This window comes from Protopterus annectens, chromosome 4.part0 (assembly GCF_019279795.1).
Source record: "Protopterus annectens isolate FY-2018-M chromosome 4.part0, PAN1.0, whole genome shotgun sequence".
In the NCBI taxonomy this organism is placed as follows: domain Eukaryota; kingdom Metazoa; phylum Chordata; order Ceratodontiformes; family Protopteridae; genus Protopterus; species Protopterus annectens.
In genome coordinates this window covers 1,471,922,753-1,471,948,103 of record NC_056733.1, presented here as the reverse complement: position 1 = coordinate 1,471,948,103, position 25,351 = coordinate 1,471,922,753, and positions in this window count along the sequence as shown.

The following is a 25,351-nucleotide window of genomic DNA, read 5'->3' as shown; positions in this document are numbered from 1 at the left end:
AGTTTTCCCCAGCATGTGAGTCAGGTCTCAACAGTGTAAGAGTAGGAATAGCTTGGTGCAAGCCTAGGAGTTAGGTGACATCATGGGGAGGGGTGTCAGGCATACTGTAAGTGGATTGGTGCACTGTGGCTCGAGTTTGCTCCTAGCTTAGCACAGCTAAGCTAGGTGGTGTGTCAAGAACTGCCTAGCACTCTTTACAAAGGCTAAGCGGGTGTGCACACTGCACACCGGGTTTTACAGGAAGAAAAAAGAAGTTAAACCAGGAAATAGCATGAGTGTGCACATTTGAGCACTCTGTTTGCATGGCACGCACACGGGCTTAAACAGGAAGGCAATGGGAAGGGAAAACAGCAGTAGGAAGGTAATCAATGAGTGCTAGCTTAGCTGGCAGGTGAAATGTATCAGAATCAGCCAATTACACAAGCAGCAGACCAGCCTAGCCCAGAACACTACTGTGAACTATGCAAACACCTACCCCTCTGGTTTTTCCCACGCTCTACACCACCGGTGTATACAAGCGGGGAAATTTTAACAAAATAAACCTACAAAATGAGAAGGGCTGCAGCAGGCAACATAGAACAACATGTGTAAGAGGCTGAGGGTGGTGAGGATGGGAATGCTGCCGATCAACCCACAGTGAGGAGATGGAGAAGAGTGTACAGACTCAGGGTAACCTACAAGGGGCTACATGAGCTGGAGATAGTGGAGCTATAGGGTGGACAGAGACCCCCTACAGCAAATTGTTGAGCTGTGCTGGCCACACCTGACACACCAAACTGGCAGAGGGGAACCCATCCCAGTGGATACCAAGGTATGTGTAGGCCTAGGAATACTCGCCACAGGTACCTCCCAAAGCTGAACTGGGGATATCATGGGGTTTTCACAGGCATCAGCATCCAGAGTATTCCACCAGTTCCTGGATGCCATGTCAGCACATGCCACCGAGCATGTATATTTCCTCAACACCCATGAGGTGTTGGCCAGAAATATGCATCTCTTCCACCAAACAGCAGAATTCCCTGAGGTAGTGGGTGCTATAGACTGCACTCACATATGCATCAAAGCACCACCTGGTGTTCAGGGTAAGGCCTGCATCAACCACAGGGGAATCCCCTCCATCAACTGCCAGGTTGTCAGTGATGCCCAGGACATTATAATGAATGTGTGTGCTGGCTGCCCTGGAAGCTATGATAATTCCCACATATGGCATCTGATGCAGCTGTACCAGAGATTTGCCAATCAGGACATCTCCTACAGTCACCTAGTGGGGGATGCTGGTTATACACTGGAGCCATGGCTGATGACACCCATCAGAAATGCACACACACCTGAACAAGAATGCCATAATGAGGCACACGCACAGACCAGACTTATAATACAGTGTGTGTTTGGGATACTCAGGTCACGGTTCTGGTGTCTGGATACATCCGGTGGAGCCTTTCAGCAATCACCAGCTACATGTACCCAAATTGTTATGGTATGTGCCATGCTGCACAATATGATCCTGCAGAAACAGCTGCAGCAGGAAAAGCATGGGGCAGGGCTACACAGCCCCCCACCAATGCCAAGGCCTGCACAGGCACAGAGTGACTCGGAGGAGGAACAACCTGAGCCTGCCCCAGTAGGCAGATGGAGGCGTGCCCAGTATGCTGCAGCAAAGAGACAATGCATAGCACATACACTGACACAGTAGGGACCCAGGGAATGACACCTCTCTCTGACTCGCACATACAGTAAAAGGGATGCCAAACATGACACTACCTGTGCTCAACCATGTATAGGGAATGTACATTGTGCATCCAGCATAGGCAGCCCTCCAGCACCATCCACAAGTCTGGCACACTCTCAAAGTAAGTAAATCAACCTACCAATTGCCAAATGGAATAGAATGTGTTGCTGCCTGTATCTACGGTATGGATGCGAGCATGCAAGGGAATCGGGTGGCTGAATGTGATGGCAGCAGACAGTAGACACCCATAGTGGCACCATGACATCTGTAACACATACTGAACTCACCATAGTAGCCAGTACTACACATGGTGACAAAACCCACTGCAAGAAATGTGCTGAGCAACATGTGTGTCCATATGACTCACACATGCCAGTCAGGGCAGTTTACATACCCAACAACAGCCTCAGCCAGCAGGACAGGTGTAGACAAACACAAACAGAGCCGGTGCTATGGTCCCTGAATGATGGTTATGGTTAACCTCCCCCCAGGCCTACACAGACAGACTACAGCAGGTTGGGCAGTGGGATGTTAGTTCTGGAAGGTAGGAAGTCAGACACTAATGTGTAGGGCAACCAAAGCTATGATCTGTAGTACACTGGTATGCCTCTAGTCAGCATGATAGGTAAGAATACAGAATGAAATGGAGTACCTGACATACCAGTACAGTCATAGCAAATGTGTACAAGTGTCGGGTGTGCCACCCCAACCGACATAGTAACATAATAACAGTCAGGTGTGCCCCCCCAATCCTGTGTAGAAATGTAGACATAGACAGGTGTGCCACCCCCCATCCTACGTAGTAATGTAATAACAGTCAGGTGTGCCCCCTCAATCCTGTGCAGAAATGTAGATATAGTCAGGTGTGCCCCCACCCATCCTACGTAGTAATGTAATAACAGTCAGGTGTGGCCCCCCAATCCTGTGTAGAAATGTAGAAATAGTCATGTATGCCTCCCCTGTCTTACATAGAAATGTAGTAACAGTCAGGTGTGTCCCCCGCACTCCTGAATAGAAATGTAGAAATAGTCAGTTGTGCCCCCTGCTATGCAGAAATGTAGTAACAGTCAATGCCAACTGATCAATGGATACCCTGCCGAAACAGCATGCTACCTGTCGGTGTACAACACGTAGTAGTACAAACTACCTGGACTCGATCCACACATTCAATATGGACGGCCATACTGGGCATGCTCACACAAACACATGAAGGCCATGTCTGCAAATACCAGTGGACTAGACATATCTGGCAGTTGCAGTTGTTAGTGAAGACACTCATCAGTATGCACCACTCATGCCTTGCACACACAGTGGATAGGAATACAGACATATATGTAAGGACAACACACTATAATAAGCCAAAGTTAGATGTACATAGATGTGTGGAAGAGGGTGACTGTGACAAGGAGCCATCCAGGCCTGTCCCACCCAGCACACAGCCAAAGGGCCCCAAACACATAAGGTTCAGATGTCACTCACTGGAGATACCAGCCACCAGTATCTGTCAGCATTACAGACTATGTGGTGCAGTGCCAGCTGTGCAACACGACTGTACAAGGAAGTAGTCATCTAGCAGCTGTATACACATACCTGTAAAATATGACCTTGTGTGTGCCCGCATGTGGCGTGTCAACCCCTAGATGAATGGGTTATGGCCCATGCACACACATTGCCAACCCCATAGCCCTACTATGAGAAGCCTTCTGAGGTCATCCACTGTGAAATACACCTTTGGGAGAGTTGTAGCCCAGTAGTCTCTGTGGTGCATCCCATAACTGCATACTGCTGAAGTGTGATAAACTAGTTAGGTAGGAGTTCTAATCCCAGACATGGCAAGTGTGTGTCTGACTGTGTAGAGAGCAATCCTTTTTAGGGTAGTCACACTCCCTTCAATTCAAATGCTCAGCTTTGGCAAGGCTGCTGTCATCCACCTAGAAATACACCTCTGGGAAGATTGTAGCCCAGAAATCTCCGTAGCATGTCCTTTAACTGTGTACTGCTGTAGTATAACAAAGTAGTTAAAAATGTGTTCTATCCCAGACATGGAAAGTGTGTCTGTGTAGAGAGCAATGCTTTTTTAGGGTAGTCACACTCCCTACAATTCATATACTCAACTTTGGCAAGGCTTCTGATGTCATCCACCTAGAAATACACCTCTGGGTAGGTTGTAGCTCAGTAATCTCCATAGTGCATCCTGTAATTGTGTACTGCTGTAGTGTAATAAAGTAGTTAGATAGGTATTCTAAAACCAGACATAGCAAGTGTTTGTGTGTGTGTGTCTGTCTGTGTAGAAAGCAATGCTTTTTAGGGTGCTCGCACTCCCTACAATTCATATTACTCAACTTTGGCAAGGCTTCTGATGTCATCCACCTAGAAATACACCTCCGGGAAGGCTGGAGTGCAGTAATCTCCGTAGTGTGTCCTGTAACTGTGTACTGATATAGGGTGATAAAGTAGTTAGGGAGGTGTTCTAATCCCAGACATGGCAAGTGTGTGTGTCTGTCTGTGTAGAGAGCAATGCTTTTTAGGGTACTCATACTCCCTGCAATTCATATGCTCAACTTTGGAAAGGCTGCTGATGTCATCCACCTAGAAATACACCTCTGGGAAGGTTGTAGCCCAGTAATCTCTGTAGTGCATGCTATAACTGCTGTAGTGTGATTTAGAATCCTGATAGGGTTCCGTTCCCACCCATGGCAGTTCTGGATGTTTTGTGTGTGTTTCAATGTCTGCGTGCAAAGCAATGCATTCTAGGCTAGTCACACTCAGTACATTTCAAATTCCCTACTTTGGAAATCCTGCTGATGTCTTTCATTGTGGAATACAACTTTAGGGAATGAGTTCTCCACATTAATCCCTGTGGCGTGTCCTATAACAGCTCTATGCTGTAGTGTGATATAGACCTCTTTTAAGGGTTCTATACCCACACATGTCGGTTGTGGATGTTTTGTGTGTGTGTCACTGTCTGTTTAGGGAGCAATGCATTTTAGGCCAGTCACATGTAATACATTTCAAATGCTCTACTTTGGCAATCCTGCTGATGCCATTCATTGTGAAATACACCTTTGTGGAAGGAGTTTTCCAGTAAGCCCCATGGTGTGTCCTATAACAGCTCCACACTGTAGTGTGATGTAGACCTCTGTTAGGGGTTCTATACCCACACATGTCATTTGTGGATGTTTTGTGTGTAGGGAGCAATGCATTTTAGGCTAGTCACTCGCAGTACTGTTGCCATGCCCTAGTTTGTCAATCCTGCTGATGTCATCCAATGTGCTATACACCTTTGGGGAAGGCGTACTCCAGTAACTGCATAGTGCTGTTGTGCAATAAAGTAGCTAGGTAAGGGTTCTACTCCCAGACATAACAGGTGTGTGTGTGTGTGTGTGTTTGTAACTCATATCCTGTGTGGAGGTAGATGTAAGTGTGTGGTCAATGTGGAGTTGGTTTTGCATATTTCTTATATTGTGGCCCTACTATATATCACAATGTCCATCATATAGGGTTAACAGATGTGAAATAGCTGAAAGACTGAGGTGCAAAGCAATACCCATACATATGACATCAAGTCCATGCAATCACAGTTAGCAACTCCAGTATTACCCAGAGCACACTCTTAACCCATGCCTCATATATACACACATGCCTAGGCAAAAGCCAATATGTGGATAGTACACTGCATATTGGCCACTGATAGTAACTATGGAGTGATAGCAGTGGGCTACAGAGGGCATGGCACCCTGTTCATCTGTCCAATATGCACGTACATGCAGACAGTGCACCTTCCCCATGTTCCCCAATGGACACCTGCAACACCTGTGGTGCCATCGCATGTGATCCACAAAGGACATACCATGCCTGACAACATGCTCTGTATGGACAGATGCCACTGACACCGGGGAATGCCATTAGCATGCTATCAATATAGGTGCAGGGTAAACTGCTGCCCATTACCAGTTCCCGCCACAGGTGGACAAGACTGGCAGATCTGATGATAATCTGTGTTCACAACATGGGCCAGACATCCCAGGTACAGTTCCACATGTCACTGTACATGCATGTGGGAGGTGTGCAGATCCCAGACACCGTCCATGTCATGGACTAAGGAACACATACATGGCAAGCGATGCACAGCATTGGCCACACACAATAGTCACCCAGGTGACTGGATGGGGGATACAATACCCACCTGTGTGGGCAATTGCAGAAACTACAGCCCTGAGCCACAATGCAGACCACTGTCATGTGGCCTGATGCCAAGGTATACCCATCATCTAGCCTTGAATAGCCATCTGACATAGTCGACCATCACACACCTGTGCAGACATGCACTCATGCATGTCAGTACTGGCACCCTGTGTGTTTGTGTGTGTGCGTGTGTGTTGTATGATGCGTATGATCACATCCATACTCACTACAACCCCCACTGGCATACTGAAGCATGCTGTCTGATGTCAGACACCTCCCCATACCCTTTACCCATACAATCTTCATATGACCCGTGTGGTGCATGTGATACCTGCACAGTGATGTGTTGTGGCAATCCCACTACTGATGAGTTGTAATCCTGGCCCTGCTAAGTGTGTCAATATGTGTGCATCCCTGTCAGAGTGTAGCTGTGTTGACGCTGGCACCTGTTCATGTGGACAGGTACGTGTACATCACCTACCATATAGCTACCTTATCCCTGTTGCAGATGTCACTCACCATCACATATATGTTCTGAGAGGTCCACAACAGGTAACCAATGTGGCGCATACAATAACTGCATAGAACTGTGATAGCACTGCATAGTTGTTATGGGGTTTGATACTCTGTGCTGGTAGGTGTGTGACACAAACATGCTTAAGTTTTACTCTCCCACCCCTCACTGACTTGCCTCTGTCTGCCTCTCTCAATCCATCTCTGGTGGATGTGGAAACCTACACCTGCTTTGCTTAGGCAGCAGCATGTGTATTTTAAGTGATGCTCATGATCAGCTGATGGCCTCTGCACAAATTGCAGCCCTCCCCTAGCTGATTGCATGTGGAACATCTGTGGTAACATTCCCATAGCCAATTGCATGGAAACACACTCCAATATCTAGGAACACCATGTTGGTGTTGGCCCTTTTCATTCACTGTGAGCAGGAGCTAGAGCTGTTGTTTGGAAAACAGCATCTCAGATGGATTGGGGATTTACCTCTAACAACATACACTGTGGAAAAAGGGCAGCACACAGGAGGGGGATGTGCCTGACCTGACTACAGACTGTAAGTGCTGCTATACTGCATTTGGAGTATTGTTGGTTTAACAGTGTGTATGTGGATATGGCTGTTCTACATGTCTCAGTACCTGCCATGTCAGTTCTATGTTTATGAGGAATCCCCATCTGCAGGGTCATCTGCAGACTGGGCAGTGTTGTGCCTTTGGTTTCATGTGGTATCCACACAACATCTATCTGTGGACTGCAGAAGGTAGTGTGAGGATTGCAGTCTGTAGATGGTGAAATGCGTGACAGTTACTGACTTCATATCCCTCATAGGACATATGTTGCAAAAACCCTGTTACAACAGTAAATGTATGAGTTTATCACAGCAACATGTCAATATTGGCCCTGTGTATGTGCTTCCAGCCACACCTCTGTCAACCTTTGTACATATGTCATGCATGAAGAGGTGCATATGTGCTGTACACCATAATTAGTGTCATATCTGATAACAAGCCAGTGAGATATCAGACTGCTACACATGTTATGTACAGTAGAGGTTATATTTGATGACATAAACTGGACATTCTGTGGAAGTTTGTACAGTACTGATGTCCGTGTACTTATGGTGAATGTCGACAGTGTGTGTATTGTTAATATGTACTTTAGCCTGTGTACAGACTGTGGTAGATGTCATTGTACTAGGTCCCATCCTATCTGACATTACATGCTGCTCCGCTGTATGGTACCACATTGGCTTACATGTTTGTAGGGCCATACACACACATGTCCCATACCACAGACAACCATCAGACCAAACAGTGTAGCAGCCCAGTATATGTAGGGCAGTCTGTGAGTGGCATATATGAGGATGGTGTCAAACAGATAGTCCATATACTGCAATATTATGCTAGCTTTACATATGTGGCAGTGGCTGTGTTCACATTGGTTGTAGGTATGCACTTTCACACAGGTGTATCTTACCCTGTGCTGTGACATGTCTGTAGAGCCTGCTATATATGCAGGTACATGTGCATTCCACCATAGGAGATGTAGGTCAGTGTTGAGCCAATCTGCCTGTAGCCTGCACAGTGCATTGTTACATGCCTAGCAGCTTAGTGTACTTACTCAATGAGATGTCATGTGCAGATACTTGCCTGATGTACTGCTGCCGGGCCTCCCTTAACAGTCATGTATGTCAGACAGAGCAGTAGGATGCTGTACTGATGTATATCAATATCTAGTGTGTAGTATGCGGCCATGGCACTCCTGTAGCAGCGGTTATTATGTGTCAGGCCAGACAGGGGTGTGTGAATGCTTAAATTATGGTGGCAAATGTATACCAGTTATTATGTGTTATACCCATCTACATGGCTGTCAACATCCATATTGTCAGGCATGGTGCACATGTTTTGCTCTAAGGGGTTTTGTGTATACCTCTGGACTGTACAGAGTGTGTCAGAATGTCCACATATATTAGCCACTATCTCTGCTGCAGTCTACAGGGGCATTATGTGCTAGCAGCAGTACTTTACTATGATGTCCTTAGGATGAATGCCAATGGCACACATGTGATAAGCAGATGTGACCTCCCACACACACCATGTCTGTGAAGACAATCCCAATTACAGTAGCAATAGTCTACTAATATGCCTGCTATACATACCTGACATCCCCTTGCACTAGGACTTTGGGGCTATAGAGACCAGGGTAGGGATACAATCCATGTCCAGGACATATGGTGAAAATATATGTACATATAATTATCCAGATATCAATATATATGATTACACATGTGTAGTACTTCCAATTACCACTGTCATGGCAACCACCTATATATACATCCCTACATCATGTGGGCATGGTCCCTTTACCTTTCCTGTGTGATGGACATCCTTCCTGTGTGTGGGCATCAGTGTTACAGACAGCAGGTAGAAATACCTCTTACAGGAGAACCGGCACACTCAGGGCAGCTACATATTTGTAGGAGGTTCCAGAACTACAGACAGAGCGTGAGTAGAGTTGTGTTATGCTTTGTATAGTACTGGTGTTACAGGATGTGTGTGTACATACTGGTTTACCTTGGAATGCAGTCTGTCTGCATAGCTCTCAACTGTGAGCCTATCCTCTTGGTGGCCAAAGGTGTGCCTATCATGTTTTGTCTGTCCACCACACAGGTCCTGTGTCATATATTTCACTGGCAGTGTGTGTGTTGAGTGCTATCAGTACATGGCTACATCCTTTTCTGTTTCTAACCTCAATTCCCTGACTAAGGATATGTTGCAGACTATCCTGTAACACCAGCACCTTCCTTAGTGTATGGCAACAGTGTTCCACATGTGTGCCTGTGTTCCAGCCTCTGTCCTACATCTACATACCAAGCTTTGCACATATGTCATGCTGTTGGGGGTTGTTCTGTAGTGGGCTGTGAGTATATCACACTGCCATTGCTGCCATTAGTCCACTGCTGTTGTATCCTCCACACATATGGTGGGGCTGGGCCCATATATGTGTGGGCGTCACCTACACAATACATGTGTACCCTTATACACTCCAGAGGCCAGTGTATATAACAGTGGTATATGGTCCTGTATTATTGAGTCTGGGGGGGGGGGGTGGAGTACCATAAATGACCTAGGCTGTTACAAAATGTGGGGGTATCAGGGATGAGCTGCCTTAAGGTATCTGGATGTACAGTACTGTATACTTCACCTATATTTACATTACTTCCATAAATTGGGTTAATGCAGGCCTACTGCCTCCTGCCATACAGACTGTTCTGTTTGTCAGTGTGCTTGGGATGGTGTCCGTTATGCCTTGTTATGTAACAGTTACATCCCATTTGGTCACCTGACGTCTTTATCACCTAGTGAATTTGTACAGAGTGTAGATAGAGGCTGCTAAACTATACACCCACATTACATACTGTTGATTGTCTGGTATCCTGTCGCCCAGTCTGTCTTTACTATTGTACAATTTGAAGGGCTTGGCCTGGACAGCAACAACTGTGGACCTTTCCAGACTACTGTATTAGTATAACTGTTTCACAGTTGCATTACTCTGTTTATATGGATGCCAGTATCTGAACAGCTATATGATATGGCATATAAAACTGTAATAGTACACAATTAAAGGTTCTCCATTTCTCCAAACTGTGTGTGGTGTTTTTTCCTATGACCTCTCTGTGGGTATATGTTGCAGGCAACGATTGTCATTTGTATGGGTGGCCCATACAGTGTCCAGTTGCTCAAGTGTTAACTGTAGGCATAGTGGCTGTTTCATATTGTGTGCACCTTCTACATATGTATCTTACTGTACATATCTCTGCGTGTGTATGTGTAGTCACATGTATATATATATATATATGTATATATATATATATATATATATATATATATATATATATATATATATATATATATATATATATATCTGTATCTGCATATCTGTGTCTGTGTATCTGTATACTAGAGGATGTTGATAGCTTCCACATTTTACATTTCCTATGGGAGGCAGACTGTACTGCATATGTTACCAATACCAGCCTGACATACAGGTGGGATGTAGCACTGTTAACATCTTGTGCCCATATCGTGTCAAGTCCTGGTTATGGGATCTACAACACTGGTAGCTATTGCAGGGTGGACATATTTGGGTGTGGAGGGTATGCCTATTTGTACAAGATGTATAGTGTGTGGGGCCTCTCAACCCCATTAACGGTGCATGTGGACATATTCGTTTTTGTAATCTACCATTGCTATTTACAGATGTATGGCCATATATACCTATATATATATATATATATATATATATATATATATATATATATATATATATATATATATCTATATATATATATCTATATATATATCTATATATATATATATATATATATATATATATATATATATATATCAGCTGACACATATATAACTATGTCCGTATATACCTACATAGTTATATACTTGTTGTGTATATGTAGACATATAGGTGTAGACACATATATGTGTCGATGTAGGCATTTGCATGTAGATATGTTCATATATATTTATATATATGTATATATTTCTAAAACAATATATATATATGTATATATATATATATATATATATATATATATATATATATATATATATGTTGTATCTGTTTAGATATTAATATATTTACAAACACACATACATCTAGATGTTGGTATACATTCTCTGTACTGTTGCATGACTGGACTGGATGATATGTTTCTGAAAACATCAGATTTACGTATATCTGGAATGGCTTAGTGGTAAATCACTTTAGCTATGATGTGCAGGATCCTGGTGTCAAGCCTTGCAGGTGGTGCTTATTTTGTTTCTGGGCAGAACATGGGCCATTGGATACAGAGTGATTAAGGCACTTTAAAGCAGTTGTAAGTGGATTTGCACGGGTTTGCATGGAGGTACGCACTGCTAGCTTCCCATTACAGTGTCTTAGCTTCTAAATTGCTTAACTTGTGTAGGCATAGCTTACAGGCTTAAACCCACTTACTGCTGCTTAAAAGTGCTTACTCCCACTTACCCCCACGCTAATTTCTTTAAAAGAAAAGAAAAAGGGGTTGATAGGAAAGTGGTGAAAAAAGGGGCACAAAGAGGGAAAGACAGTAGGGAAAATAGCTAGGGATATGCAGGAAGGGTGTATGGAAGGTCCATAGCTGCCCATTTCTTCTACAGCAACAGCTGTGCATATACACTGAATTTGGAGGTAGATTTGGACACTAAAATCCCCTGAGCAGGGCTGAGGACAACAATAGTTTGTTGTGATGCCAATTAGACCAGATTACATGTGTCCAGTGAACACGTGTACAAAATGAACAGTTATGTATGGGGCGAGTTTTTTTGTGGGAACAGATTGCTCTTTTTTTTCAGGTGAGAGTGGGATGTTGGTGAGGGGTAGTAGATATATTTTGGGAGGTAGGTTGGGTAGGTTAACAGACAAGACAAACAAGATGCATACAGTGGTGGTATATGACACATGTGGGGGGTAAACATCTTGGACAGGGAAGGGTGTTTGAAAGTCGCAAGCCCATGAGCCTCCAAATGGTAACAGTGGGACTGAGGTCCCCATCCATGGGCAGTCACCATGGCACCTTCACGGCCCTAAAGGTGGCTGTGCTGGGGGCTGGGTAGGAGGGGCAGGCTCACCCTCTAATTGCTCCATGCGGCCCTCATGCTGGCGTAACTTGTCTCGAATCTCCTTGTTGAGCTCACTATGCACCATGGCCCGGACCTGACAGCAGGTGACAGGTACCTCTCCACCCCCGCTCCTGGGGGGGCCAAGCCCCATCCCTTGTGGCAGTTCCACCCGAAGGTGGTGCAAGGCCAACGGAGGAGGAAATCCCAGGCTGGGTCCCAGATGTGCTGGTGCCCGATGCCATGGCCAGCTGCGGTGGGACAGGTGGGTCTGCTGGGACCGGCCTTCCCATACGAGCTATGGTGTTGCAGTTTTAAGAAAGATATCAGTTAGTAATAGTCAACAGCATTCAGGATTAGTTATAACAGCATGCATAGGTATTCCCATTAAACCAAGACACGAGATTTACAACAGTTGCAGAGTGAGCAGAACACATGCATATATGGGACAACAGTGGCCATTACAATAGCATGCAGGTTTCATTGATGGCAACAGCCCACCAATATGAGAGCATTTTAACATGGCACATGCAAAGAACCAAATGTGAATATTTATAAACCAATAGGACATATGCCCCAACAAAAGTTTGGAGTGTACACATACCCATTGATGTGTGTAATTAGGTTATTCTTGCACATATGGAGGGGGTGAGAGAGAGAGAGGTCAATTAACAACTAATATATCCCTGTAGTTTTCACAATTTTCTTAGTCACTGCAGTGATCTGTCCCTTACATGTATTATTACACTACCCAATGTCCTTACTTTGTACAATGGTATGTTTGTAGATTAGTATATACGTGGACTGTGTCTTACGTATAGTCTACACCTCTTACCTGTTATGCCTGTTGAGGAAATCATTGTTAACACTACCTGATGATTTCTACACATACTCCCAGATTCCATGCTTGTAGACAAGTATATAAGTGAACTGTGCTGTACCTATAGTCTACACCTCTTAACTGGTATAGCTATTGAGAAAATCATTGTTAACACTACCTGACAATTTCTACACATACTCCCAGATTCCATGCTTGTAGACAAGTATATAAGTGAATTGTGTTGTACCTACAGTCTACACCTATTACCTGTTATAGCTGTGGAGAAAATCTTTGTTAACACTACCTGACAAATTCTACATATGCTCCCAGATTCCATGTTGATGTTGTACACATACCTAACAATCTGTTATTGCACACACTGTGGTCAAGGCTTGACAGGATGCAGGTGTTAATGTGACATATATTGAGAATTGCCGTCATACACTTTGGGTGAGATGCTACACTCACAGGTTTGTTTTCATATACATTTTCTGACTATGTATAGGTCTGACTGTCAGTTATATGTCAGTAAAAGCTGCCTACATTTCTTGGATCATCACACTGATTTGTCAGGGGAACAGGTTACTGGGCAGCAGATGTGGGCTATTTATCTGGACATGCTGGACAGATCAGAACAGTTGAGGGGTATGACTATGCATACAGCTTACTACCTGAACATTCTGCCACAGTCTGTACAGTTGATGGTTATGATTATGCTTACAGCTTACTATCTGAACATTCTAGCAAATTCTGTACAGTTGTTAGGTCTAATTATGCATACAGCTTTCTATCTGAACATTCTCACAAACTCTGTACAGTTGTGGGGTATGATTATGCATACAAATTACTACCACTCCCAGGATTCAAACCCCTGCTGTGTGTGGTAAAAAGATTACAGTTGACATCACAGTACACTGTGCTATCAGGGAATTTGTGTGAAGCATTCCAGTCTTTTCTGTCTAAGTCTCCCTCAGTTGTACAATATGACTGACCTCTTCGGACTTCCGACATTGTCATACTGAACTTCCTACACATTTTATCTGCGTTCAGCAGTGTGGTTACACTGCTTAATACAACAGTACTATTTATAGAATGCAACACTACAACATATGAAAGCAGAATGTACACAAGCACTCCAGGGGTTATACTTTTATTCACAAGATATTACACCTTTATTTACACACAACCTATATGACAGTCTTCTGCCATATTGTCTAGTTTATTCAGTATATCCCATACACAATACATTTTTATACTGGTACAACACTTTCTAGAACTGTTATATTTATTTGTTATGACAGTACATGCAAGAGTATTACTAACCTGTCTCATGACGCAGCCTTTGCAACCTAGCAGCATGGGCTTGCTGGTTCGCAGCCCGCTCATCTGCATCTGTCAGAGAAATACAGTGATATTCAGCCATTACCTATCCATAGTATACACAAGTTAGGCAATCATTATCTATGTAGTAGAATGAGAACTTACTCGGTGCTGGAGCATTAGCCATCTGCCTTGATTTTTGGATCCACTGCTTCAAGAGATCCCTCCTCTGCCACTTCAGGTCAGCAGGGTGGTGCCTGACATGCTCACCAATCCGGAGGATACCAGTGGCACTGGTGAGGTCATGGGCGAGACTGTCCCAGGCCTCCACGTTATAGAGAGCCCAGGTACTGGTTCTGCAGTAGTCTCTGCTCATGGTGTTTTACCATGAATCTGGACTCCTGGATGCCCCAGCGCTGCACTCTAAATTGAGTGCCTTCCCCAACTCCAGCCATTCTACCTACAGTAGGAAGCTGCAACCAGGTATGGGAAGTATTCACACCTGTGGGGTTTAAATATGCCTGATTTCCTGCACTTTTCCGTGATTGGACGATTTTGAAAAGGCTAAGCTATGGGTACACCTGCTTACCTTATGTTGGCATTGCTTAACGGGGTATACCACTGGGCAGATTGAGTTAGCCAGCCTACACATTGCTTACACTAACTAAGCTAAGCTGTGCAATGGTTAGCGTTGCTTAATATTTAATTTGCATTATATTTTCCTTTTGGCATTGATTTATTATTTGTTACATGTTATATATGTGTGTGGTATCCGTGATTCGTGTATATGTACACTGTATGGGGCCCTGGGAACTTCAACACTTTATTGCAAGAACACCTCACATCTGGCCTTACCGCAGTACTCCAGTTCACATATTTATGTTATGTAGCAGGTTATACAACATAAATTCCTTTCACGTGTTCATTTTGATTTTCCTATGGTGAGGATTTATTTGGTGAAACTTCAATCTTATGTACTTCTTTGATGGCTTAGTGGGTCACTACTGTGACTGTCATGTACAGAGTCCTGGGTTCATGCCTTGCAGAGGCTGTTTATTTTGTTGCTGGGCAGAACACAGGCCGTTGGATGCAGAGTGATTAAGGCACTTTAAAGCAGTTGTAAGTGGGTTTGCATGGGTTTGCAAGGAGGTAAGCACTGCTTAATTCCAGTTACAGTTTCTTACACTCAGTTAGCTTCTACATTGCTTAAACTGTGCAGGCAGTGCTTACCCCTGTGCAAACGCACTTAAACATGCTTACTAGTGCTTACATATGCTTATTACTGCTTATTTGTGCTTAAGCCTGCTTACTAGTGCCTTATTCATCATGACACTGACACTTCACATGTGCATTTCCTGCAGTACTCCAGTTCATAAATATATGTTATTTAGTGGGTTTTGCAATAAAAGTATTGGTTATACCATGCTTTGCCATGTAAAATAGACTGCGTTGCGGTGTGGCTCGAACCGGGAATGCCTGCTCATTAGGCGAATGCTCTGCCCACTATACTATTGCTATGCTGCTTCATTTCCATATTTCTTCCTTGTTATCCTCTTCAGCCTTTTAAGCTGCTTTAACTGTAGCTAAGCGATGGGCACACCTGCGCACCTACGGTTAGCTTTAATCGGATTTGTAAACTAAAGAATTAAAGGGTTTCTTCAGTTTATTTATTTGTACTGTTGCTGTTGTACACATGGGGGACTGTTGTTGGGGATATGAGGACACCTATGAGCAGTCTCGCTCATTTCTTACCCCTTTCTGCTGTTCTACATTGTGGGGGCATGTTTATTCTGAGAGCTCTGCTCTCAGACATGCCCCCTGCACTCTTACATGCTCCATGTAAGCCTAGGTGCTCGGGCAGTGTGCCTTATTAATATGCATGGCACGCTGCCGTCTTGCTCCTAAACAGGCGCTTCCATGCAGGACTTAGCTAGTCCTGCACGGAAGTTTAGTAAATCCGGGGGTTTGTGATTGGTCGGATCCAGGATACTGTGAACCAGCCCTGCATGAGTAGGGTAACTGATGTTTATGTATTATGTGGACTAGAATTTAAAGGGACATTTCTCTTTTGGAAAAGGGAATATATTAGTACAGTGTGCAGGATAATGCTGGGCTATTTTACTTTTACTAAAGAGTGTTTCCATTTATTACATTGATCAAGATACCCTTTTAATCAAAATGTATTTTCCAAAAAGAACTCTTAGATCAGAAGACAAATAACATCTCTCCATAAATAAACTGAATAAATCCCCTGGATAAAGCCTATACTTGTGTTCAGTATCAAAGAAAAAATGGACCTCTAACCACTAGAACTATTTCTAACCTACCCACCTTTAAATGCTTCCTAACAGAATACCTTACAAAATCTTGGACCTGCTCCTGTGCCAGTCCTGGCTGAACTGACTCACTCTACTTCACTCACCCCTTCATCCTAGATCATACTTCACAATCCTCTCCAGCTTCCTACTCCACTCCTTTTTGTTTTTCCTACTGCCTTACCTTATTTAATTCATCTCTGCAGACCTTTCCTCTACCTCTTTCCTTTCCTCCTGACCTAAGCTACCTGAAGACACCCTACCCTGCACTCTTCTTATAATCTCCTTTTCTCTCCATCAATTTTCCTTCTTCCTTCTATAACCATAACATGAACACCTGTCTCATACTCGGACATCACTCATCACTGTCTCTAATCATATAATCTCAGATATATCTTTAATATTTTATTAGAACTGTCTCAGTTTTCATTTACCACATACTAATCTATGTAAAAAAATAATGTAACTATTGAATTTTTTCCTCACATACTCTCTTCAACTCATGTTATTGTTTTTCATTGCACTCTACTTTGAAACATATGTTCTGTTTTTCTTATTACAACTTTTTTTTTCACTTTTATATTTTGTAGCATAACACGATACTCTGTGATTAAAAATATCTGTACTTGATTTTTGAAATATTGTAATTGTGGTACATTTCTCCCCAGACCTCTGCTGAAAATAGACACGTTCTGGCCCATTCGGACTTTCCCTGTAAATAAATGTCAAATAAATAAATAATAAAGAAATAAGAGTAAAAAAAATATGTCACTATTAGGGAAGATTGCTTTCATTTCCTACAGAGCTCAGGACTGAAGTTGATGTGTTAGTAGAAGAGTTTAACAGTTACCAATGACAAATGCTTGTTTTTGTATCATCATCACAGTATCAGACCTTTGTTATTGGCACATTGCATTTGGCTTGACATCACTGCGTAGTGTCATAACATTGCTTGGATTACCTGTATCAACTTTTGTGGAGCAAGTCATTCTTGAGAATTGCTCTACATCTGCAAATACATTTAACAAAAGCAAAGAGGAAGTAGTCAAAGGACTTACAATGCCATTTGTTGAGTTTTTGTCATTGTTTATTCTTCACACTGTTTTAGTATACACATTCTGTTGAGTTCAGACAATTAAAGAGAAGGTGTTTTATTACAGATCAAAGATCACAGAATAATATAACATTACCTCATTTACTAATCAAAGTGTTTAAAAAACTAATAGTGGAAACTTAAAACAACAATAACGTTATTCTTTTTCTACCTATCAGACCTAAATGCTTTGTAAGACACTCTTTAATTATTCTAATTTTGTATACTTCATCCTAGATCACTGCCTATAAAGCCAGTTATATTTGCATGGGAAGATGTGTGAGTTATTAAATGTGGTTACTTGAGGGTAACTGCTTTATTCATCTGCTTTAAAAATAAAACACAATAGCTGACATTAGAAAATGGCATACACTTCAAAAACCTAGTACAACCAGAGACAATCATATATAAAAATGAATGGACAAATTATATGAAAGCACGTACCTAAAAACTGCAGCACTTACTCTCCTAAATTAACTACAGCATTAAGCATTTCAGTAGTTACATGTAGCAGAACAGAATTTTCATGTACACATTTTTATTATTGTAAAACATTTATTATAGATCATTAAAATAAACAATTTGCTTCCACCAAAACAATGGCTTAAACCTTGTAATGCAGAATTCCTTAGCCATGCAAAAAGAATCAGCAGAACCTAGACAACAGACTGTGTTACAATTTCTGTGATGTCCAAACAGTGGCAGTTCTTTTAAATCTGTGTCTACTTGCATCGATTGTCTGTAGCTGCCTGGGGAATAGATGCAGGGATGAGAAGGGGAGCAAGTTAAGTACGGAGGCAGAAAAATAAATAGACAGGCAGATGACTTTGCTGGAAATGGATTCTGTGACTAGAATGAAGGATTTACCTGATTTGTAATGAACTAGGTATATTTTCACAAGACGCTGGAGTTGCAGCATATGTTATTAATTCCAGAAGTTTTAAATGAATGTTGCAGATTTAGTTGGGGTAAGCTTAATGATATTTACGAAGCAATGGTTAAACTCATCGGTGGAACAGGGATAAAATAAGAACTGGCATCATGTAACTTTGTGAAATGTGGATTATAATACATTAGTAATTATTAGCTGAGATTATACAGAAGAGTTTGAGTAAACGGGTACAGAAATAATGAAATAAAAGAAGTGGAGTTGAAGGTCAGTATAGCTAAGTAAAGAACCCCTGCTGGTAATTAATTAATTTATTTGCAGATGGTATGGAATAAAGACTGATACGTGATTTGTCATTTAATACTGAGGCAGCTAAAGTTTACAATTCTATTATCAATAAGAGCTTGCCTCAGACTTTGGAGACTGACTTCAATTTGTATTCCGCAGCAGACTGTCCAAAATATTAAGGGGTATCTTAACATGAATTATGTTCTTTTAGCTATGTCTCACTCTTGAATGGAGACTGTAATTTTATATCTAGGAGTATGGACATAAAAGCAGGCCCTAGGAAATTTAAGTTTTTCATGTAGATGTGTTTCTTATATGCTGTTGTGAATGACATAGTTTAGTTAATACCTGCTTATTGTTGGTGAGTGTGACTTTATTTTATTATTATCGTCTCTAACATATGATATGATTTAGGCTTCATAGAATGTATGTCTCAGAAAAACATTAATTTAGCATGCTTTCTGAAGAATCTGGGTCCTTGATGCTATTCTGACATATACCTATGAGATGATGGAGCTGGAGACATAGCAGAAGGGTTCAGGTGCTGGCACTTAAAGATGTATTTATTTGACAATGATAGATTCAGAGACTGAGCTATTCACCTTTAATAGGGAGTTGGGATATTATGGAAAAGACAAAGCTGGGAGAATGGATAGAGTAAAATAGGAAATTAGAGCTATAGTTAAAAATGTTTTATTAAACTATGAAATAAATAAAAAAGAGGGACGGCTCAAAGACCCTCTCTTTAGCTAAATTTGTTGATAAATTAAAAAAGCTCTGGTTAAATAGAAAGAATATTGTTAGGGATTCTTGGGATCTTTTAAGAGAAATCAAGAGTAACACGTATAAGGGAAATGTCACCTTTGTTACTATAGATGTAGTCAATTTATTTTCAAGCATCCCTCACTTAGAAGGTTTACAAATGCTGGAGGAAGTCATTTTTGAGGATGGTGACTTTAACCCAAAATGAGCAACTGGTTTAGGTTTAATGGATGTGGTTTTAAAATGCAATTTTATATTTTTTAAAGGAGAATTTTACCATGAAATTAAGGGGGTGGCTATGGGTGCAGCTTGTGCCCCCACCGATGCAAATTTAGTTTTAGATAAATGGGAGGAGAAATATGTTTTAAGATCGATTTATAATGATTGCTGGATAATGTATAGAAGATTTCTGGATGATATATGCATTTTGTGGGTAGCTCCACTAGAATAAATTCAAGAGTTCCTAGAGTATATAAACAAATCTGTCTTTTTTGGAATTCACTTACCATGTTTCTGAACAAAAATTACAATATTTAAATATAGAATTATATAAAAGGAATGGCAATTTTAATTCCAAAATCTATAGAAAGGCCTCTTTCTCGAATTCATATCTCCAGTTCACCAGTGCACACCCTTCACATTATAAAAAGAATATTGTGGAAGGGCAATTTGTCCGTGCAAGTAGGATGACCTCTGAGGAGGAGGATTTTGAAGCAGAAATTAACTTTTTGGTGAATTTATTTCAGTTAAGAAACTGTCCTAAAGAGATAATTGATCAAGCTAGGTGTGAAGTTTATGAAGGTAGAAAAGAAAAGTTTAAACCTATCTTAGGAGAGGGGTTAACAGATAGGATGGACACAAAACAGAAAGAGGCAGAAGATTATGGAAGGGCTGTGATTTTGGAATATAATGCCAGTGCAAATGTAACCAGGAGAGTGATAGAATCTGAATGGGACAAATTTATAAGTTTCACTTACCTAGAGGGCATTTCCAAAAACACATTAAACTTTGTATATAAGAATTCACAGAACTTAAAAAAGTTGATGGAAAATGGGAGGAAGATGAATAATCCAAATACACGGAGAAAGGGCACTTAAGTGTGGACATTGCTCCCAATGTTGTTATAGATCCAATAGAGAAGGAATGTTTTTAGCTAGTAGAAATAGATGGTTAAATAGTACAGAATTTTTTAACTGTGACTCTAGTGGCTTAATATATCTTGCAGTCTGTGGTGAGTGCCAGTCTTTCTATATCTGAAAGATCAAAAGAAAATTAAAAAGAAGGGCTTAGGAACATTGTTATGATGTACAAACAAAAAATAAACAAATGCCCTATTTAAACACTCTCAGGAATGCCCTAAAGCAAGATAATAAGGAAATAAAATAAATAAATAAATACATATACATTTTTTTGTTTTGGAGGGTGGAAAAAGAGAAATGAGAGGGAGGCTTTGGGAAGAGAAAATTGAATACCGAGTATTGTGGTGACAGATAACTTTACAAGCCACCCCCCCCCCCCGGTTTAAATGAAAATATTTCAATTGCACCCTTACTAAAAATGAGAGCTGCTAAGTTATAACAAACATATATACAAGGAATCATACAGACATCTTTTGTATATACATTTTCTTACAGCTTTCAGTGAAAAGAATTTTAGATTAGCCATAAGAGGGAGGTAAATATAAAAAGTTTTATGCAAAAAAAAAAAAAAGTGATTTGGGCACCCCAGGAAACGGATCACTAATACAATGATTTATTAAAATAAAAGTTCAACACAAGTGCTTTCGCCCTGCTACAATGCAGGGCTTTATCAAGTGAATAAAACACACACAATCCCAATCTCTTAAGTACCCTATTTCTTAAAAAAGGCACCAAACCATTTTAAAGGTACATAGACTGAAAACACTACATAGTTAAAAATCAATTCACATTTTTCCTCTCAGTATAAGAAAAGCAATAAAACAACTTAAGAACAACATAAAACATTGCTTAAATGTTAGCATATGGTCACAATATGTCCCTGTTTTAAAGTTTACTGGCCTTCTTTATTACATATGGCTTAATAGAAATATGGTAATTCAGACCTGGGGTGGTTTTAAAGTGCACTGGCCTTCTTTATAAAATATGGCTTAATAGAAATATGGTCATTCAGACCTGGGGCTGGGGGGTTCATAGCATTAAGTTTCACCTGCCAATAGGTTTCCCTACAACTAAGCCAGTTCTCCCAGTGTCCCCTCCTAGGGTCCATACAGACCTGCTCCAAAATTCCAAATATAAATCATGTGTGCGTGGGCTGTAAAGAAAGGTGCTTATAAAGAACATTATTCAAGTTCTTATTTTTAATACTATAAGTATGTTTGTGTATATGCTTTCCCAATGCTCTTTCAGATTTCCCCACGTAAAAAACTGGGGCAGTCTTTACATAAAGCCAGGTAAACTATACCCTTAGTCATACAGTTACCCCTCCTAAAGTGTATTACACTCTTCACATTGTTATCCAACACTATCTGCTCTTTACCAACAATATGTTTGCAGTACCCACATCCCCCACATTTTCTAGTTCCAACCTCTCCCTGGTGTTTTGTCTCGTTCCTGTTTTTTCAAATTTGTACCCATCTTAAAAACAAATTTGGGACTCTCACCTATTTTTTGCACAATGTCTTGATTACATTTTGACATTTTCCAATTGTTCTTAACCAAGTCTTTGATTCCTTGTGAAGCATAATTATATTGAATCACTAAAGCCCTTGTGAAATGTTGCTCATCATCACCCCTATTATGTAAAAAGGCTTGTTTAATTTCACTTAGTAAGGGCACATATTTAATACTCCACCCCTCAATGACTTCTAAAGCTACCTCCTCAACTAAACTAGCAGGGTACCCCCTTCCATTGAATAGTTTAGAAATCAATTCTATTTCATCCAAGAAGTCAGTTCTTTCCGAAGTCATCCTAGCTACCCTGACCATTTGACCTTTCACAATACTTCTCTTCTGTTTCCAAGGGTGCGCACTGGTGTAATGGAGATAAGAATTACTAAATGTACTTTTTCTATGTATCCTAGATTTTAACCGTCCTTCAATCCTATCCAGTCTCACATCCAAATAGTCAATCCCAATCTTGTCATATTTGTGAGTAAATCTTAGGAAATTTGTAGTGGTATTCAAATATTCTATAAAGTGGACTAAAACATCTTCAGGTCCTTCCCATATAATATCATCCAAAAAGCACCAACATAATTTAATATATTTCCAATACTCACTATTAAACGCACACAGAGTTTCCCATTTCAAAAGGAATAGATTGGCATATATGGGGGCATAAGCTCCCCCCATAGCTACACCTCTAATCTGTTTTAAGGTCTCCCCCTCAAAATAGATGTAGTTATTCTCTAATACCATCCTCATAAATTCAAAAAGTACATACACCTCCAAATTAAGTAGGGAGCTTCTGTCATTAAGGATTGCATAAAAAAGCTCAAATCCTTCCTCAGTCGGAATACATGAAAACAAATCAACTACGTCAATGGTTAAAAACTAATTTCTCCTACACAAATTTCAGGGGTTAAACTTCGCAAAAAGTCCCAAGAGTCTTTTAATAAGTGCGGGTACTCATCTACAATATGTTTAAGTGAATGATCTAAAAATGTGGCTATAGGGTATGTTTTAGACCCTTCTCTGGACACAATGGGTCTATAGGGTGGATTAGTGGTACTCATGTATCTTGGGATTACCAAAAAAAGAAGCTATTCTTGGCTTCTTAATCTGCAGTATTCCACATATCTTCTGGTCAAGCCTATTTTCCAGTATAAATTCTTCTATTGCCAAGTCCAACTTCCTATAAGAGATGTTAATGTCGTTAATAGAAACTGGTACATAGACATTGGTGTCATTCAAAATTTCTAGCATTTTACTTGAATAATCAATGGCGTTGACCAGAACCATACTACCCCTTTTGTCCGGTTTCATAATACAGATCTCTTTGTTACCTATCAATTCATCTATTACTTGCTTTTCCCCTCTAGTTAAATTGTGTTTATATCCACACTTCCTCCTAAAGCTCTTGTCTGTGCTCAATGTGTAAATGTCAGATGCACATACTGGGAAATCGTATATACGAACACACTTATAGTATTAAAAAGAACTTGAATAATGCTCTTTATAAGCACCTTTCTTTACAGTCCATGCACACAGGATTTTTATTTGGAATTTTGGAGCAGGTCTGTATGCACCTGGGGGGGGGGGGGGTGAATCCGAGAACTGGCTTAGTTGTAGAGAAACCTATTGGCAGGTGAAACTTAATGCTACAAACCACCCCAAGTCTGAATTACCATATTTCTATTAAGCCATATGTAATAAAGAAGGCCAGTAAACTTTAAAACAGGGACATATCGTGACCATATGCTAACATTTAAGCAATGTTTTATGTTGTTTTTTAAGTTGTTTTATTGCTTTTCTTATACTGAGGGGAAAAATGTGAATAGTTTTTTAACTATGTAGTGTTTTCAGTCTATGTATCTTTAAGATGGTTTGGTGTCTTTTTTAAGAAATAGGGTACTTAAGAGATTAGGATTGTGTGTGTTTTATTCATTTGATAAAGACCTGCATTGTAGCAGGGCAAAAGCGATTGTGTTGAACTTTTATTTTAATAAATTATTGTATTAGTGAGCTGTTTCCTGGTGTGCCTGAACCGCTTTTTTTTTTGCATTTGTTTCACTTTTGTAATTATTTCCTGTTGTTCTAAGATATAAAGTTTTATGTTTGCTTCATTTTATCAGCTTAATTTTGATTGCACATTTTTATCTGAGGTTTTATTCTTGTTACTCTTTTTTAACATGTATATTTCTCTTTGTAGTGAAATGTGTTTAATTTATTGTAATAAGGTTTATTTTAGTAAGCAAGTTTTGTTTCCTTTGTTTTAAGACATTCCCCCAAATTCAGTAGTCTAGTCCTGCACTGAAGCGGCCGTTTAGGAGGAGGACAGCAGCGCACCAAGCATATTAATGAAGGCGCGCTGCCTGACCTCCTAATCCTACATAGAGCATGGACGAGTGAAAGGGAGTGTCTGAGAGCAGAGCCCCAAGAATAAGCACACCCCTGCAAAGTAGAACAGCAGAAAATGTAAAGAAATGAGCGAGACCACTCATAGGTGTCCACATATCCACACCAGCAGTCCCCCATGTGTACAACAGCAACAGGACATAAAAATAAAAAGAAGTAACCCTTGTATTTACTCCTAAAACACCGAGTATAGCTAACTGTAGGTGCGCGGGTGTGCCCATCGCTTAGCTAGGGTTAAAGCAGCATAAAAGGCTGAAGAGAATAACAAGGAAACTATAGCAAATGAAGCAGCACAGCAATAGCGCAGTGGTCAGAGCATCCGCCTAATGAGGAGGCATTCCCGGCTCGAGTCCCACTGCAGCACATACCATTTTCCATGCAAAATCTGTATATGAACAGTTATTTACATATTGTTGCTGTATAGCCTACTAAATAACATTTAAATGTGAACTGGAGTACTGCATGAAATGCACATGTGAATAGTCAGTAGCATAATGAATAAGTCAGCAGTAAGCAGGCGTAAGCACAGATAAGCAGTAGCAAGCATATGTAAGCACTAGTAAGCATGTGCAAGTGCGTTTGGGTGGGGTGAAGCACCGCCGACACAGATCAAGCAAAGTTGATGCTAACTGCGTGTAGGACACTGTGACCAGAAGTCAGCAGTGCTAACCTCTGCGCAAACCCACTTACAAACGCTTGAAAGTGCCTTGTGTCACGTGTGACTCTGTGTAC